General features: G+C 38.0%; 1 pseudogene; it reads right to left on the reverse strand.

The window, feature by feature from the left end:
- Window positions 1-6,979: 6,979 nt before the first annotated feature.
- On the reverse strand, window positions 6,980-7,626 carry LOC124958981 (60S ribosomal protein L19-like; annotated as a pseudogene).
- Between the last annotated feature and the right edge of the window lie 8,844 nt (window positions 7,627-16,470).

Genomic DNA, 16,470 nt, shown 5'->3' on the forward strand with positions numbered 1-16,470 from the left:
ATAATGCTGTCCCCAGGGAACATGCCCAGGACAATAACCACATAAAGTCTTCAAAATGTAAAATTCCAATGTGAACTTTGTTTATGTCAAATTCAATTCTCCTGGGAACTAGCAAAATGTCAGGGACTCTTAACATCTATAGAGTTTATAGTTATCAAAATGCACATATACACCACCCTTGAAGGCATATTGATAAATACCATTTCAGATCTTAGCCTTACTACTTCTTAAAAAGCTCCCAGATTTATCCTTTTGAATAATGGACCAGTTGTTGCTTAATAATAATCTAAAAACTAAAAAGTTTGCCAAGTCTATTAAAAGCCTTAATTTTTGACTACTACATCACTTTCACTAACTGCAATGAAAACTCTGGAAGATTGAGAAGCCTGTTCTAATAAGTAAGTTTAAATTCCTTCAATCATGAAAAAGACGCACGCACTAAACTCATAGGGCATTCCAAACATTTTCTTTCTCCAGTTATTGTTTCAATAAGATAACACAAGTAAACATCTTACTCATATCCAGTATGAGTTGTTGCCTTCATTAATATAAATTCTACTTATGTAGCTGATAACTCCTTTGGCTTAAATATCAAATGCTAATAAGATATTTCCTTGATGGAAAAAAATCAAAGTCAATGGACTTGACTAATCCCAGAAGCAGAGGTCTAAAGCTCACCCATGGTGCTGAGCTCAAGTTTGTGTTCCTCAACGTACTCCTTGAGCTCATGACCTTGCATCTATTTTCAGAATATGGTATTCCTGTTTTCAAGATCCTCAGTGATGAGATTTACGGGGAAATTGGGAATTTGCATCTCAACTGAAAGGCCTCTACTTGTTAAGGCATAACATGCCCCATGGAGGAATAGAATTTATCATCCTCTAGAGAGTCTTAATTATTTGGCCACTACATCATTTTCATTAACTGGAATGAAAAACTCGGGGTGATTTTGAGAACCCAGTCATAATCACACAGGATATACTGACATCTGGTGGCACTGATTAAACAAATACTTGAAAACTAATAGGCAGTCTTGTGACTTGAATTACTGCCTGAATTGTTTTTAAATATTCAGAACTCTCTTGGTGCTTTTCTAAACTCCAAGAGCCTTTGATTTTCCTCCTATAATATTTATCATCTGACCTAGTCCGTTCATTTAAACATTCAGTGAGAAGCTATATTTAATTCGATTTTTTAATTCTACATTAATAATGATAAGTGTGAACTCTTAACTAAATTAGGACTTCAGTTTTAATAATATGATCTTAATGATAATCAATTTGTATGGGGTTATTTTAATATTTTTTGGTTTTGTTTTCAAAGAGTACTTTAACATGAAGTAGACTGGATTCTTCCAGTTTCCTGCTTAGAAGCCAAGAGCAGAGAGCTGCTTACAGTAACAATGGGGTGTGGTGTGTGCAATTTCATGCTACTAAATCATTTGACTTTTCAAAAACACATCTAATCAAATCTAGGAGAGAATTACCACTGTCTCCTTATTAGCATGACTCTCTCCAGGGTTGTCCATCTAGAGAAGTAAAACAATAGTTTCCACCCTGCTTTCATACTGAAAGATGAAGACAGATTTTGACTTGTCCGAAGTCAGCATCAAGTACACAAATAGAATCCGGGAGTTGCTCACCCTTGGTTCTTGCCACCTTTTGATGTGTGTTTCCATTTAAGATGAGTGACGTGTAGTCAGTTGTCATGGTTTTAAAAAGATCTCTGTAAGGTCTGGCTTTTGCATCAAATTCTGGACTAAAATTATGTTTAAACTTTGTTTCCTCTCATCTTTCCCTGGTTTTGATTATTTTTAAGAATAGTTGATGGTCTCATGACACAAGCCTTCTATTTTGTATTTTGCGTCCCATGTTTTGAATTTTATGTGAAATTGTGGATTTGATCTTTGACCTCTGTTTACTATAATACTGATTTGCCACTAATTTGATAGCAAGCCATAGGGATCTACTGTAAACATGCTGCTCACTTTACATAGCTCTGTTTTACTCTTAAGTGAAGAAATATGTGTGTAGAATATAATTGAGAGGCTCTTGCAGAAGTAATAAGAGCCACATAAGTTTTCAACTTCCCAGGTAGCACTTAGATTAATATAATCACTTTCTGTGATGGAAGGACCTAGTAAATTGAGAGGAAGTCATCAATGTAAATAGGCATAACCTACCATTTAGTTTTTGCTCGGTCAATACACTCATCCAGAAACATGGAAATATGGTGTAGACCACACAGCTCTGTCTGAATTGGCTGGGGCTCTGAACCCAGAGAACTCTGATCACAGGTGTGGTCAGCGTGGGAGGCCAGATCAGCCCTGAATCATTTCATGTACAGATCATGGAGGACCAGGGCCACTGGGAAGGGGAACACACAACTCAGAGACACAAGGTTGTGGGCGTGTTGGCACCAAGTGACTGAAAGTGAGTGTGTAGCCCATTCTGCAGGAGGCACCAGACCTGTGAGGTGATGCTTCCATGATTTTTATTTCCCATTTACCAGACTTTCCAAAGGCAACTGTGTTTAACTCTCAGTCCAAAAAGAGATGAGAAGGCGACCTTGGAGAAGCTCCAGGCAGGGTTTGCCTCATTACAGCTGCACCTCTGGCATGGGCCAGGAAAGTAAGGAGCAGCACTGATCTCAGGAAGGTGGAATATGGCCAGGTCAGTGCTTGGCAGTTAGGGAAATACTGTCTTTCTCCTTCTCCATGTTATGCCAACTGCCTGTGAGTTGCTGGCCTGAGAAGTAAAAGGCACAAGAGGCTTGTCTTATCAGTATATATTCCAAGTCTTAGTTTCCTAAGGGCTGGTTTACGTTATGCCCAGTTTAAGATTGGTCAGCTCTTATGACTCTGGGTCTCAGCTAAACATGGAGCCTTGGTTGTTGCCCTTGGAACACTTTGATTCAATAGAAAAGAATGTGCTATTAAAAACACATTTGTCATATTCAACCTGGTCCACTTTCTCAGTTTCGTCTAATTTCTCTTAATCATATTCAGAGATAGCATGAGAATAGAATCATTTGTTTGTCCAACAAATATGTATCGAATCCCTGCTTTCTTTATGCATCGTGCAAGATGTTGTGGAAGAGAAAAGAAATATATGGTACATAAACACACCCTCCAAGAGCTGCATTTCCATTGCAGATGTAGGACATATGCAAAGTTAAAGAGCATTTCAAGAGCCTCACTGTGCAATACAAATATCCAACAAGATGCCACAAAGCTTGTCAGGCTTCTAAGGAAAAGTAGTGATGTCAACAACAATAACAAAAGCGTGAATTTAGAGAAGAAAAGGAGCACTAGGAATGGGGACTCAGGAAGGGTTTGACTAGAGACAAATTAAACTAGAACTTAAAATGTGACTTTTCACATGGAGAAGGGACAGATGTGTTTTGGGAACAAATGTAACTTAGAGAAAAACCTTTGTGTACATGTTGTATGGTACAAGAGACACAAAACTCCAGTCCTGACTTCAGTCACTTACTGATGTACGACTTTTAGCCAATCCATTCAATCAACCATTCCTCAGCTTGTGGATCTGTAAAATGGGAATGCTAACAGTGCCTATGACTTGCATGAGGGACACTGTACTGATACAATGAGGTAATAGGCATAATGGGCATGAAAATTCTGTGTGATACCAGCATAAGGGACAGATTAAAGCACACCAGAACTGCCAGCCCAGTTTGATTGTAATTCTTTAAGTAATAAGAAGTCACTGAAAATCTTTGAAGAAAGGAGCGAATGACATGATGAACAAGGTGTAAGGAACTTTAATTCCCTTCTCCAACTCCCTCCCATAGCCTGGCAATCAGTCTCTCTTCTCTGCTGACAATTCCCTGTGATGTCAATTCAATATCTCCTGCAGGCGCTGGGAGGAAAATCCATCCCAGCTCTGGGGAAGGGCTGTGTGTGCCTTGAAATAATCATGCTATGTAAATCAAAAGATTTGCTGCAACTCCATCCTCCCATTCACTTGAGCATATCTATCGTTTTTGGAACTTCTTCCAATTTATTCACATTTCAAGATGCTTCATGCTGTGTACAGAGCATTTTTGTACTGTATCACCAGAAAACATCGTTGTTTTATGATGTGCTGTCTTTGGCTGGGTAGCCATGAAGATCACCAGCCCTTTCCTCCTCATACTGCCTTGCTGAATTCAAACACAACTCTAAACCCCTATCATCTTTCTAATATTACTCACCTTTTGAGATGAATGTTTCTGAATCTGTTTACTTCTTCTCATATTTGAATTTCACTGTAATCATGGAACACTAAGTTTATGATATCACATAGAGTACAGAGCTGAACTTAGTGCTGAATTATTTTGCTGCAATGAGTTGGAGCATCATTAAATCTCCAAAATCATCATCAAATAGTCAATTTAAAAATATATATTATCTGATGGGTGCAGTGGCACATGCCTGTAATCCCAGTGGCTCAGGAGGCTGAGGCAGGAGAATTGCTAGTTCCAAGCCAGCCTCAGCAACAGCAAGGTGCTAAGCAACTCAGTGAGACCCTGTCTCTAAATAAAACACAAAATAGGACTGGGAATGTGACTCAGTGGTTGAGTGCCCCATTCAATTCCCCAGTATCAAAAAAAGAAAATTACATATATAAAATCCAATTTTATCATTCTTTTATTTGTTTGAAATAATTGAAAGATTTGAAGAAAATTAAAGGCAATATCTAAAGTCCTGCTTAACCCCAAGAGCATATCTGTGATTTTTAGTTCCTGTTTCTCAGAGTGAAGCTGCTGACTGAGTCTGAACTTAGACTTGCAATCCTGTCTCAGTCTCCAGAGTCCTGTGATTATAGGCATGCATCGCTGTGCCTGGTCCCCAAGTGATTCAGATGCAACAAAATTTGAGAACATCTGCTCTTTTCTCCTCAACAAATGCAGCTCCAAAATCTATCAACTGCTGAAATTTTGATAACAGACTCATAAGAGGCAGATTTAGACAAGAAAATCAAAGTTGAACCAATGAAGATAAGCATATTTTAAATGGAAAAAATAAATCAATTTCTGAATTTCAAGGTCCAGTCATTTTGTTCCATTATTCTAGCATCAATTTCTGTAAAACATCTAGATGGTGATATTTAAGTTAATTGCACAACAATAAGTAGAGCCAAATAATATCTTGGCATTAGTCTTTAAGGTGTAAATTGAATTTAAGTAATCCAAACTGATTTTAAAGGTTTATTAGCCTTCCAACCTCTATGATAGTTTACTACTATCATTATTAAAATTATCGTAACCAAAAAATTATTTAATAATAAGAGCTTTACAGCCCATAAAATACCACATTGTTTTAGCATAGCATCAGTTGATACTTTATAAATCTGGATCCCTACTTTTTCCAAAAGCTTGTTGAAAGCTACTCAGCAAAGCAATGAAAAGATAGAAAATATTTTTTTCCATATAGAAACTGAGAGGAGCATGGGTCCCACCCTGTACAAAAGCATTTCTCATACCAAGAAAAGACACTCAAATTATAAACAGATGGACAATCACATGGCCATCAATTAATATATATCAGGTGAGGTCTGCTTCCAAATTTGAATTCCATTTTTGTTGGCTAACCTCACGGTTTCCTTAACAGTGGGTTGAGCTGCTATGTGGAACCATGAGCTTCAGGCCACTCCCTGTCCTCCCCTTCCTGGATGGCAGGAACAAAGACCACTGCCTAAGTAAAGAGCCTGGCATCTACAGAGCTTTCCATGTCTCCCCAGCCCATCTGCCAGCTGGTAGTGATGGATGGGAGAGTGGAGTGAAGCTCTTCTTGGCTATTGGATGAATTTTCACTTGGTGCTCCTTTGTTATTCAACTCAAAGCTCTTAATTTTTTAGTTTTATTGTTTTCCCCTTTTTTCTCTTAGGAGCATGCTGCCTGCCCATCACATTGTATAAATACAGAGTAGTTTCGAAAAAATCAGTTTAATTATTTTAAACAGTGAATCACTGAATATATTTAACCATGAATTGCCTCATTTCCCTGCACTTGAATTTTGGATAAATGGGAAAAAATATTAATTTAATTATGAGACAACAAACAGGTTAATCCTGGCTGTGAGGCAGTTGGACAGAGGAAATTCAATAATCTGACATTTTGTTTTTGTAAGGGATACAAAACTGTTTTAAATATGTGGTTAATGATGCAAGACTTTAATGCCTGTATAATTAAGAAATGATTTTTATATTTGCATTTGGCAAATATAAAATAACTTATAAATGCATACTTAATAACTTAATAACATAATAATGATCCTTGTATGTGTCCAAATCCTCTTAAAACCCAGAGCACCACCTCCCAATGATGACACATTTAGTACTCCTTGGTTTTTATTTGAAAAAGCTGCTAATCCTCGCTTGTCCTCACTAATGTGAATACTGATGAGCTCATTGGCTTTGTTCAAAGCTAGGTGAACTACTCTGAGACCATCTGTGAAGCACTGCTGATGTGAGTGTCCACAAGGCCACCACTGCCAGTCCTGTTCCAACACAGGGCTAGCAATGCCACAGTATTCTGGAACTCATTCTTAGAGGTCAATCTCATAAATGGTATTTTTCCCCAAAATTGTGGAATATGATAACTTTCTTTGACTTCATTTTTTTCCCCTAAAGAACAGCATCATGGCCCCAAAATGTTGGTTTACTACCAAACATAGTTCATCTTTACAGTCAGTATTCTGAACAGTTACATTCCTCTAGATTGTATTCTCTGTGTCTTTCTTCATTGAAACCAACTTCTGCATTTCTTTCCTGTTGTGATCCAAGATGCACATTCATATCACATCTAATCTACACCTCCCAAACCTCCTCAGTTTCACTTTTGATTTCTAAGCTGAACAAAGAAATTGCTTATTTGTACCTCCTACCTATAAAGTGGAGGGTGCGGATTTAAGTGGTTGCTTAGCTTTCTACTTAAGAGCCTACTAAGATCCTTAAGAATAACGTTAAGAAGAATCTTTTTTTTTTTTTTAAACAGATAAAGCTTGTTTTTATTTCAAGGAGTGAGACCACTATGTACAGACACAAGAGGGGAGCTTTATTTCTTGGTCTCTTCTTCCTTGAACAGTCTTGATGATCTTTTCCTTCTTGGCCTGGAGGCGCTCCTTGGGCACTTGCGTACCTCCTTGGTCTTAGACCTGCCGGCCTCAGCCTGGTCAGCCAGGAGCTTCTTGAGGGCCTTATCTGCCTTCAACTTGTGGATGTGTTCCATGAGAATCCGCTTGTTTTTGAACACATTCCCCTTTACCTTCAGGTAGAGACTGTGATGCACGTGATGGTCAATCTTCTTAGATTCACGGTGCCTCCTAAGCAGCCTCCGCAGAATCCTCATCCTCCTCATCCAGGTTACTTCTCGGATTGGAGCATTAGCCGTGCCCTTTCGCTTACCTGTGCCCGGGGAGCCAATGTTGTACTTTTTTGGCATCAAGCCCTGGAATGGACAGTCACTGGATTGCGGATGATCAGCCCATCTTTGATCACTTCCGGATCTGCTGATGAGAGTTGGCATTGGCGATTTCCTTGGTCTCACTGGGATCCAACCAGACCTTTTCCGCACAGCGGAGGACGCTGAGGCAAGCCTCTGCTGAACCCTGAGCACACTCATGGCGCGGGCGCGGCTGCGGCTGCGGCAGCCAAAGGAAAGCTAAGAAGACTCTTGCTGAAAACTTTTGGAGTATATTTCTAAAATGAAAGTGAATAAAGAAAAACATTTTACGAGTCATTTACCCTAACGGAAGACTCTTCATATAAGTGCATACTTTCCCCCCTTTTTTTTCTTTTTTTCCACCAAGAATCAAACTGTAGCACATCAACATCTCAAAATAAACAAGTCCTTTTTCCATTTCAAAATAAGGAAAAGGGAAACACAAAGATTCTTCTCTCAGGGGAATTTATACTTCAATTCTGTCTTCTTCAGATGAGGAGTCATCTTTTTTTTAGAGCGATGATTTCTCCCTCACTGTGTATCTGTCTAATTCCTTAGGCACTCTCTTCAAGTTCTGCATGCCCAGTCGTTTTCTCAAATGTCCTTTATCCAGGCAACTGCCCTTTTTCTGACTTGATATATCTCTGACTGTCTGCTGCACACAGATTAGACACCCATGAAAGTCCATGGTTGCTGGTTGCAGATTCTCTGATCTTTCTTTTCACACCTTACATCTCTTTGACCATCATTCTGATATTTGCTTAGAAGGAGGTAGAGGTTGTCCTTTCCCCAAAGATCTGTACCTTAGTACTTCATGAACTGCCAAACTAATATGCCTCTCTATGAGTTACATTTTTCTTACTGGTTCTGATCCTTGGATTTTTCCTTCTTTATCTCCTCCATAGGAGTTTCTCCAAGTTTATTACCAGTTTTCTTTTTCTTCGTGTTCTCTAATCAATGACTTCATTTATGCCCAGGAGTTTAACAACAGCCTTAGCCAGTTTAGACTACTTAGTTCAAGACTCCAGACCAGGTTCCACTACAATATATTCTGGTGCCTGAATAACATTGACAATATGTTTTAGAGGACAAACTCATCATTCCTGTAACAGCTTCTCATCCTACTTTACCAAGTTCATCCAAGTTAAAATGTCAAAGCCCTCTTTTCCCTCATGTATCCCCACTCCAATCATTAGCCTAATCTTCCCCATTCCTAGTGACATCTCCCTGACTCAGGTCCTTGTCATCTCTCTTCTGAACAACAGCTCTAGATACCTCTTTTTTTCACTTCCAGTTGTCTCCTGCATTGACTCTTCTACATATCACTTGAAGTCAGAAATGGAAATGATAGCAAAGCAAAGGAGGTAGGGCTAGGCAAGTACCTTGGCCTTCAAAGAGGAAAAACCAATGTTTTAAGGATCAAGGCAGAATCGTTTTTGAAAAATATTGGAAAATACAAGTAAGAAGAGAAAAGGGGAGGGAGAGAGATCCTGTAGTGATATCCTGAAAGCCACAGAGAAGTAGAAAGTGGCCAAAGACTGAAGAGGGAAAAGGACATATTTCTCTATCTCTGATACATTCTATTTTTTTAGCATCTATCTTCTTATCTTATCAACAATAAGAAATATCACCTAACTCTAAAGCCAAAACCCAAAATGGTTAGCCATTTTGTTTTGTCTTTTGCAACTAGTATCTGTCAGAGGAATGGTTCTCCAAGTACTGGCACAGCAGGAAATCATAAGAGCAAACAGAACATAAATTTAACTTCAGTGAATACAGTAAAGTTCTTTTAATGAGAATAATAATTACTACAGTACCAGACTCAACATAGCCTCCTTTATAAGGTTTTATTGTGTGTATCTATCCATAATGTTGAAGAAAGAGCATCAGATTTTATAAACTCTAGGTAAACATTTAGACTTTCTTGGAGGAAATAAAATCACAGAGATATTTCATAATAATATACACATTGCATCTTTGAAACAAAATATTTTTCATTTGACTACACTTTAAAATTATTTGCAACTGAATCAAGAAATGGCACTATAAGTCACCCAAAATTCCTGGGTACATTTAGTTTCAAACCGAAAGTAATTAGACTTTAGAAGGATTTATCTATTACAAAACGAAAGTATCTTTATTTAGAACAGGTTTATTTTTATTTATTTATTTATTTATTTACTTATTCATTTATTTATTTCCAGCCATGGTTTCCATGTAGTTTCCAAACTATTAGTGATTTGTAAAATCACTTTAGTGGGTCATGACTAACATTTTTAATGAAATAGATTAAAATATTTTTAAATGCTAGAATGCATCACAAATTATAAGGGTATTATTCCTCATAAACTTTTATTTCAATAAACATATTTGTATGTACAGATGTATACCACATCAGAATGTAATAGATATTTCTTCTTGTGTGTTAAAGCCAAAAGAGTTTGGAAAACTGATTTAAGACTCTGTCAGTCAACTTTTTGTTGCTATGATCAAGATACCTGACAATAATAACTTAGAGGAGGAAAAGTTTATTTTGGGATCATGGTTTCGAACTTCAGTCCTTGATCGACTGACTGCATTTCCCTGGGCTTGAGTGAGGCAGAACATCATGGCAGAATGGCTTGGCAGAGGAAAGTTTCTCAGCTCATGGCAACCAGGAAGCAGAGAGAGAGCGAGGAGCCTGGGACAAAATATAAACCTGTTTTAGTCAGCTTTTTTGCTGCTGTGACCAAAGGACTGGAGCAGAACAATTTTAGAGGAACAAAAGTTAATTTGGGGCTCACAGTTTCAGAGGTCTAGATCTATAGAGAGTTGACTCGATTTCTTGGGGCTCCAAGTGAGGAAGAACATCATGGTGGAAGGATGTGGCAGAGGAAAGCACCTCAGGACATCACACAGGGAAGCAGAAAGAGATTCCCCTCTCCACAGACAAAATTACCTCAAAGTCACAGCCCCAGTGACCCACCTCCTCCAGCCACACTCTACCTGGTGACAGTGACCACCCAGTTAATCCTTATCAGGAGATTAAGTCACTTATTAGGTTAGGATTCTCATAACCCCACCATTTCACTTCTAAACTTTCTTGCATTGTCTCACACATGAGCTTTTGGAGGACGTCTAATATCTAAACCACAAAAAATCCCCAAGGGTATGCCTCCAGGGCCCTACTTCCTCCAGCCACACCCCACCTGCCTACAATTACTACCCAGTAGTCCATTCAGATTATTAATCCAGCAAATGGACTAATCCATTGATTAGGTTACAACTCTCATCATCTAGTCATTTCACCTCTGAACATTTCTGCATTGCCACATGAGCTTTTCAGGGAACACCACATATTCAAACCATACCAAGGACAATCTAATTTGCTTCCTGCTCCTTAAAAAAAAAAAAAAAAAAAAACAGCTAATAATTGCATTAAATTATATTGCCTTAATTGTCCTACACATAGCTGAAATAACCTCTTTAAAATGATATCCTACCTTCTCCTGTGCTCTACTTTCCGGACATTTCTTATGCCAGTGGTTCTCAAAGTATTGTCAGTGACACCTGGGCGTCCCCAAGAGCCTTTCAAGGAAGTCTACAAGTTCATACTATTTTCATAATAAAATAGGATATTATTTGCTTTTTCACTGTGCTGACGTTTGCATTGGTGGTACAAATGCAAAAAAAAAAAAAAAAAAAAAAAGTGTAAAATTCCTGGGTAACATGAATAAAACAGCACCACCTAAGACAGTGGCATGAAATTGCACTAGCAGTTGAGTGTACATGTCACTTCCATGCACCCACAGACTTTTCTTTCAAAGTGCCAATTCACTTAACAGTGACATTGATTAAAAAGTAAAAAGTATTCATTTTATTAAAATGTTGACTCTTGAGCACATATCATTTTGATATGCTGTGTAAGGAAATGAGAACCTCTCAAAAAGACCTCAATGAATACTGGTTATGATTTTGATTTAAGGACAATCATGTGTGTGATTATTTGAGTTGTGTGCTGAACTAGTTGCTCTTTTTTAAAAAAAATGAAATTCCATTTTTACTTGAAAACAAACTATGGTTATTCAGATGTGGGTATTTGGCAGACACTTTCCCTACAATGAACAAAGTAAGGCTATCACTTCAAGGAAAACAATTGAAAGTATTTATTGCCAATAATAAAATTCCAGCTTTCAAGTGAAAATGAGAATTTGAGAAAACTTGACAACATACCAATACTTAAAGAATTTATGATGAAATCAGTGGTGATATTAATGAAAGTGATTATTTGATATTGAAATGTGTCAACATTTGGAAGATCTGCATAACTCAACGAATTGATATTTTCCAAATGACCAATGCTTGATACCAGTACAAGAGAGACCAAAAGATTTTAATGCAGTGGAGGACAAAAAGTCTTCCATATGGTTTCAGAAACCAACCATTAAGAAACTACTTCTTGTCAAGTTTTGGTGTCAAATCAGAAAGGAGTAACCACAATTATCTAAAAAGGCTGTTAAAATACTCTTCTCTGTTCCAGTTACAGATTTATGTGAGGCCAAATTTTCTTCATCTACTTCAACCAAAACAATGTATCCCATCAGATTGGATGCTGGAGCAGACTTGGAACCACAGCTGTTTTCCATTAAGCCAGACATTAAAGAAACTTATAAAAATGTAAAACAATGCCACTCTTCTCACTAAAAATTTCATTAGAAGTATCTTATTCATGGTCTTAAGCCATGACTCATTATTTTCATGAAGAAATACATTTTAAATTTATTTCATAAGTGTAATTAGAATTCAACAAACTTTACTTAGATATAACCCATGAAAACAAAAGCTCTTTGGAGTCTTCAATAATTTTTGAGATTATTAGGGGGTCCTGAGACCAAAATGTTTGAAAAAGGCCTTGTTCTCTCTCAAAAATCACCATAACTGAACTCCTGAGTCAACAATCAATTGTATTATTTAAGAAATGCTTACTACAAGGTATGGCTTGGGAATATTTGAAACCATTTCTGGGTTTAAAACAATGAATTTTCTAACTGAAGAACATTTAAAGTATGTGTCATATGGTAGGCAAGGATGACTTACAGCCCTAAAACAGAAACTTAATGTTTTTTCCCCTGCTGATCTGGAGGTTAAAGTCTTCTCTTCTAATTACTATACTGTCAGGCTAGATAATAATGTACAAACATAACCTTTATTTGTCAATAGAAGCCACAACTCTAATCTGACACTTTAAATGCCTCATCCTGCCCAAGATGTATATCATGAATGATGCAAAATGCCTGCCACCAAGAGCTCTTCTTGATGAAATGCCAATGTGAGAACCCAGGCGCCCATACCCCAGAACATTCCCCAACAGACGGTATCCTGCAGTGAGAGTCCGTATGAAATCAACATGACTTAATTACATTCATCACACTGAAAATCAAGTTCTATGCCAATGATACATGGCACTTGGAGCTTATTTTACAAACATTAACTAATTAATCTGCAAAACATCCCTGAGAGGCAAGGCATAATGATATATGAGCTGACAACCTCATTATGTCTAATTATTCCTAAGATTTCCCCCTTCTAAGTGTTTTCTATTGCCAGTTCAAAGAAGTGGGTCTGCTAAGTTCTTAAGTCAGATGTGGAAATTGACTATCTGTTATTCCCCTCTGGAATTCTCTAGCTACAGAGCACCCACATTTCCCTTGTGAAACAGATCAAGCTGTCCCATTACCCAGAGAACAGAGCATAGAAGCTCTGAAGCCTCCAAACCTTAATCTAGTGCTGAACTAACAGTTCTATGTCTTAACTACATTCTTTGCTCCTTTTTTACCCCCAATTAGTTTTGATGGTTACCCCCCACTGCTTTTGCCAGTCTTATTCTACTGTGCTCTTTCTTTCTAGAGTATCTTTTCAATGTGAAGATACGCTCAGGCACAGGGCCTACTATGCATGCAGTTTCTTTTGCCCAGATTCTAAAGTCAAAAGACCAGAATTGCTTTCCCTATGCTTTCTTTCCTGCTGTCTCCCTCTCTTAAGTCCTTCTTAAGTTTCCTCACACTCTGAGCATTGCCTCATTTCTCATTCCACCAGAAAGTCAATTTGATTTCATTTGATAAATCCATATGGGCTCCTAAATTCTCTCTTGTGCAGCAAGGTGGACTTTCAAAGTGCAAGCCAAGCATTCACAAACATTGCTAGAGGGCATATTGGTAAGTGGAATGTTACCATTTGTGAAAAAAGATATTAGATATTGATGTTTAAAATGCATAGATTAACTGGTTGCGGTGGTGCCCGCCTGTAATCCCAGTGACTCTGGAGGCTGAAACAGGAGGATCATGAGTTCAAAGCCAACCTCAGCACCAGTGAGGCACTAAGCAATTCAATGAGACCCTATATCTAAATAAAATACAAAAAGGACTGGGGATGTGGCTCAGTGGTTGAGTGTCCCTGAGTTTAATCCCCGGTACTCCCAAAAAATAAATAAAATAAAATCAGATGCATACATTATGTCCAAAATGGGAAATAAATACCAATTCCTATGTGAGCTGTGTTAGGGTTCTCTGGAGAAACAAAACCAACAGGGTGTGTGTGTGTGTGTGTGTGCATGCACACTTCTGTATTAGAGAGAGGTTTATCTTATGGAATTAGCGCATCAGATTGTGGGGGGACTTCAAAGGTCTAAAATCTGGAGGACAGGCCAGTGGCTGGAAATTCTGAGCATATATTGTGGCTTTGAGTCCAAAGGCAATCCGGAGGCAGAATTCTCTTTTCTAGGGGAAACTCAGTCTCAGCTTTTAAGGCATAGATAGAATGAGGCCCACCCATGTGATGGAGAGTAGTCTGCTTTACTCAAAGTCTACTGGCTTCTATGTTAATCTCAACTTTAAAAGAATAAAACCAAAGGCTGAATGTTTTCCCTGATAGTGGATGATGATATAAAATGGGGGAGGGGGTGAGGTAAGGGGGTGAGAGAAGAATAGAGGAACTTTAGATTACATAGAGGGAAATAAGGGGGGGCTATGAAAAATGGTGGAATGAGTCAGACATCATGACCCTATGTACATGTATAGTTACACAAATGGTATGAATCTACATTGTGCACATAGAAATGAAAAGATGTACCCCATTTGTGTACAATGAAACAAAATGCAGTCTGTAAAAATAAAAAAATAATTTTAAAAAAAGTATCCAAAAATACTAAAAAAAAAAAAAAAAAAAAAAAAAAAGATACCTTTAGCAGCATCTACACTGGTGTTGGACCAAACAACTGGGCCCCATGAACTTGCCAAGGTCACAGATAAAACTGGTCATCACAAGGGCCTACCGTATTTGAGAAAGTATTTAGATCATTGTATTTTCTTTTTCATTTTTGTAATCTTCCCACCTAACAAAGTGCCTCCTCTACTAGGAATTTGCTCAGTATTTACTTGGTGGTAAAGTTAATGAAAGTGTGCTAGGCTTGTGTTTGCAATAAAGTTATGAGCTTGAGGGACAATATTTCTTTGCATTTCCTGTAACTATGGCAATCACATAGCCCAAATTTTCCAGGATAATACCGATCTCAAGTGCTCTGTCCCACTGGAACACCATCATGTGTCTTGGCTTTTAGTTTTGGGAAGTAGGGTTACCATACATTTAACAAGTGGTTGCATGCTGAACACGGTCCATAAATCTCAATAAACACTTACTGATTGAAATGGAATTTCCAGCCAGTGAATATTTTGTTTAAAATATGACAAAATACAACTGGGGGAAATTATCATTTATTCCTGAGACACAAAATGCAATCTGGTTCTTGTGTTCTAAATGTTCCATGTCCAGTTTTCAGGGTGTGGTTATAATGAATTGCTGAGCCAATATGAGGTAAGATACATGGTAATCAAGGGCAAGTTTAAACAATGTTGAACTTTTTTTTTTTTTTTTTTTAGGGTGAGTCAACTTGCAGGTAATGTATCCAGGGAATACAAAGAAAGGGTGAGACCCAACTAGAGAAAGACAAGCCCTTGTTTATGGTTTTTGTATGCAGGTACTAAAATAATATGCCTTCAGGAGGAGGGTGGAACTAACTTTCTACTACCTAAGAAGACAGTAGAATCTAAGAATAAACACAACATTAAGAATTATCTTTTTTCCCAATAAAAAATTACTTGGGACTTCTCTGAATCATGGAAATTATTTCCCTACTTTATAATCTGGTGTGATTTTTCAAACTGCTGGTTTGTTCCAAACTGATATCTCAAAAGAGTACAAATTATACCACTTGGAATTTTGATAGCCCTGGTGAAAATTTCAAGTTATTATTTAAAAATGAGTGATGAATTATTTTCAGGGAAGCCAAAAAGTATCTGAACCAAAAGCTTTCAGATACTCAGATAATTTTTTTCAGTCAAAAAATTAACAAGATTTAGTGACAGTGGGTGACATATGGGAGGGATGAAAGATGTCTTAACTGTGATAGGAGTCTGAGATGATGCTGATCCCACTATTAGAGGCACAAAAATCAAGACAGCATCAGTTTGGAATATGTAATAGAGGAGTGAAGGTGCTGAGTGATATTGAACAAGTCAAATTTACCCTGGAACAGGGTAAACAGCTAGAAATGCAGAACAAAAATGCAGGTGAGAAATCAGAACTAGAACTGACGTTTCCAGGACCTTCATTATAGAATTTAAATATTTCCAGACTATTGACCATGATTATCCCTGGCCACCCTCACTCATTCCCTAAGTCACAGATTTCCTCTTCTTGGACTCCAGTTGGATTTAGTGGTTTGCAGTCCCCTCCTGGGACACGTGCATGCTCTTCCCTGACCTGGGATGCTGTCCTCCTTTCCCCACCCCATGTCCACAGCCCACACTCCAACTTAAACTCAGTCTTCAGGTCTCACATTAGATGTTGCTTCCCTGAATGTCTCCTTACGTGTGTGCATGAACACACACACACACACACACACACACACACACACACACACGTCTGCAAATAACACTTGCATGCATACACGCACGCCCCACTGCTGCACACACTCCTGGACTAGGTTAT

This window comes from Sciurus carolinensis, chromosome 1 (assembly GCF_902686445.1).
Source record: "Sciurus carolinensis chromosome 1, mSciCar1.2, whole genome shotgun sequence".
NCBI lineage: Eukaryota > Metazoa > Chordata > Mammalia > Rodentia > Sciuridae > Sciurus > Sciurus carolinensis.